We start from the raw sequence: 3,797 nt of genomic DNA, 5'->3' as shown, positions 1-3,797 counted from the left end.
AAAGGTATCCCTTGCCACGGACTGGGATTTCTTATGGGGTCCCTTGTTCCGAGGGATGAGGGGTTCTGGCCAGGTGTGCACGGGATTCGGCTTTGACAAACAGACTAGACAGGAGTGGTGTAAGGTCTGAGTGTATTTTTCAAATATGGAGTCAGGTTTATATAGTCCATACAGAAGGGTTTGAAAGAGTCAGGTGGTACAATGGTCAAGATACGTACAATGGTCAAGATACATCAAAACAAGGTGCAGGTAGTCGCCCTTCCTTAGGAACACAATGAATCAGCAGCAAAGTAAATACATGTTAATTTAGCAGGAACTAAACAGGGATTACAATCTGAAAGAAAGCTAGCTCTGACTAAGGTGACCTTGGCTTAGAAGCCAGGTGCAGATAGTTCCTCTTCAGTTTGTTGTTTTGGTTACAGACTGGGTGGGCCTAAGTAAGTTCCTCAACTATGCTATTTTTCTGGGCTAGTGGAGGTTAGCCCCAGGGAACACTTGTTATGCTAGTTCCTAGGAGTGATTCAGCTGCAAATCTAATATGGCCTGCCTTATGTTGACTAAGAATGAGAACTTCACCTGATCTTGTCCTGGGATAGTGTTCTCATTCTGTAAACTTTAATGCCATACCCACAATGCTGGAGGCAATTAGTTTGAATGGCTTAACATTCCAAGCCAGGGTTTGACTAGGACATTGGAACATTGGTGAAGGTCAGAGAGCAATGTCCGAATTTTCTCTTGCTAGCTATGAAGAAATGATATCTTGGTGAGTTCCTAGCACACAAGTACGAGAACATATCTGGGCTACCTCTGAGTTTGGGGTGCCAGGCAACAATGCGGAGGCAGGAGACTGACTTTCCTTGAAGTTTACGCCTCAAATACCGCCTTCACTCAAAGTGTGTGTGGCAATCCCTTACTATGATTCAAATTTGTTGACTCTTTGTTTCATTCAATGTTAAATATGTATATATTTATATGCATATGTATATATATATATATATATATATATATATATATATATATATATATATATATATATATATTCTTACATATGCACAATTACCTAAGATCAATCTAATAGCTTTTAAGATAAAGTTTCTCATGGAACCTGAAGCTTGTGGACTGCCAGATTAACTGATCAGAAAGTCCCAAAGATGCTCCTGACTCTATTTCCACAACACTGAGTTTACAGCCACATGCCATTTGCCTGGAGTTTTACGTGAGCTGTATGGCATGTTTGCTTGGCAAGAAAGTTACTGACTGCATCAGCATACTGCTAAGTATTTTCTAAATCATTGTGAAAATTATAAACTCAGATCATTATTTATTTATCCTCTTTTGCTTATATATTTTGCTAGAAAATAATATCACAGTGTATGTATTTTTTACTTTAACATTGCATCAGATTCATTGTTTCAGTTGTTGGAAGATTTTCCTCTTATTCTATATGGTGTGTTCTACTTTATTGAATATTTCTATATAGAAATTTTATTTATTTGTTCTGAGGTGTTCAATTTTCCCAGAAGCATTTATATGTGAGTACTTTTCTTTCTTGTGTCCTATTGAAATTTGGTTTAAAGTTTTATGGACTATATGAGTATGTTTATTTGTGACTATTCAACACTGTGTTTATTTGTAGACTGTTCTACAGAGTGTTTGTTTGTGGCATGTACAACAGTGTGTTTATTTGTGGGCTGCACAACAGAGTCTTTATTTTTCTGCTTTCTATTTCCTTCTATCCTTCCATGTTTGTATCATAATGTTCTAAAACCATGATAGAGTCTGTAGTAAAGTCTGAAGTCAATTTCCACCAAGCATTAAAAAGTTGATTGACCAAAATCAAGTGAGACTTATCCCTGCTATACAAACATGGTATAGATATAATGGTCAATAAATGGGAAACAATATTACCATAATGAAGTGTAATCAGTAAGTTAACATGTGACTAGATACAGAAACGACAGTAAGAAAATTCAAAATAGTTTTGTTTTATCAACCTAACAAACAATATAGAATAATGTACTTCAACAAAACAAATAGAAAGTACCACAAACTCATAGCAGATACCACAGTAAGTGGTACAAAGGTAAAGATTTGTTGTTGGCTATCATGAATATAGCAAAAATATATGGTAAGTTCTTTCATTTCTCTTTATTCTATTGCAAGACATCATAGAAACTCAGAAAAGAGTACAATTTGCTCTCTTGATTCTGACATTATTTTACACATGAATCAATAAAGTTCCACTAAAAGGATGTTTTAAATATTATGTAAATCCAGTAAATTTTAAGATATAAAATTGACAGTATTTCTATGCACTGCTGCTGAAGTATATGAAATAGGGATTGTAAGATCAATTCCATTTATAATAATATCAAAAATAAAATAACTAAGAACTTACCTGATAAAATATAGGAAAGATAGTCTCTTAAAAGTACTAAAAGTTGATGAGTGAAACTGAAGAATAAGTAAATGGAATGCTATTTTGTGCCAATGGGCTGAAATAATGTATATTGTCAGAATGTAGACATTGCAATTAGAAATTCACAGATTCAATGCAGTCTCTATCAAGATATAATATCCTTCAGAAAAATAGGATGAGCAATAGTAAAACTGTATAAAAGCACAAAAGACATCAAAGAGCATAAAGCAGTTTTAAGCAGGAAGAATAAACCTTGAAGCTTAAAAATGGCCCTTATATTTCAATAAAACCATCACATGGTTTAATGCATTAATTATCTAAGTTTTATAGATTATAGTTTCCTTATATTATTTAACACTTTTGTGAATATAATCATAGATTATATAGAATTATCTTTTTGTAATTTTTGTTTCTGGCAGTAGCAGCCAGCTTATGATGACTGTGTTCCATATTAAAAAGTGACTTCTCCACTGTTGAATCACTGTGCTGTTCATGACTAATATCTCATTGATAAGACACAAGTCATGTTTAAAAAACCAGAGATCAAGTGGTTAAATGATAATAGTTTGTTAAGTATCTGTAGTATTGCTGTTATATCATTTCTTTAATTCTTATATCAGTTATTTATTTTTCTAATTTTGATGTTCATTAGATTTAAGGATTTGCAAAATCTAATAGTGTTGGAAAAGAATGCCCTTGTTAAATTACTACGATTACATACTACTTGGCACATTTCTTAGTTTCTAGTCTGAAATTTCCTTTAACTTCAGTTTTGTAATTCACTTTTCACTTATTTCCTTTTCCAAAATCAACAATTAGAGCTACATCACATTCATTTTGACATGCTCTGTTTTAATTATGAACTTATCTCACAATACTGTTAAATTCTCTGTGAGATTTCCACTATTTAGAAAAATGACCATGCTTGCTTTGGCAGCACATATACTAAAATTGGAACGATACAGAGAAGATAAGCATGGCTCCTGTGCAAGGATGACACGCAAATTTGTGAAGCATTCCCTATTAAAAAAAATGACCACAGATTTTACATAATTTCTAGATTTTAATATTTTAAATTAATTCTTCTCTCAAATATTTATATCTGAATATATTTTCCACTCCAGCTTCCCCTTCCAGTTCCTTTCCTCTTTCCTTTCCCAACCTATTCTTCCTCCATTCTTCATAAAAGGGCAAGCCTCCCATGGATATCAACCAAATACACCATATCAAGTTGCAGTGAGACTAAACACATCCCCTCATGTTAAGGCTGGTCTAAGCAGCCCAGTAAGAGCTGAAGGGTCCCCAAAACAGTCAAAAGAGTCAGAAAGAGCCCCTGCATCCACTTTTAGGACCCCCCCAAAAAACCAAGCTACACAGC

The 3,797-nt window shown here is 34.0% G+C and overlaps 1 non-coding gene across 1 annotated transcript; it reads left to right on the top strand.

Annotated features, from left to right (window-relative positions):
• The first annotated feature begins 3,344 nt into the window (after positions 1–3,344).
• Positions 3,345–3,447, top strand: LOC116084063. Its single transcript, XR_004116025.1, has one exon. It is a non-coding gene; the product is annotated as a U6 spliceosomal RNA (small nuclear RNA).
• Positions 3,448–3,797: the final 350 nt, after the last annotated feature.

Source organism: Mastomys coucha, unplaced genomic scaffold (genome assembly GCF_008632895.1).
Source record: "Mastomys coucha isolate ucsf_1 unplaced genomic scaffold, UCSF_Mcou_1 pScaffold8, whole genome shotgun sequence".
In the NCBI taxonomy this organism is placed as follows: Eukaryota; Metazoa; Chordata; class Mammalia; order Rodentia; family Muridae; genus Mastomys; species Mastomys coucha.
Note: the sequence above shows the minus strand (reverse complement) of the source record. Positions and strands in the feature narration are given on the sequence as shown.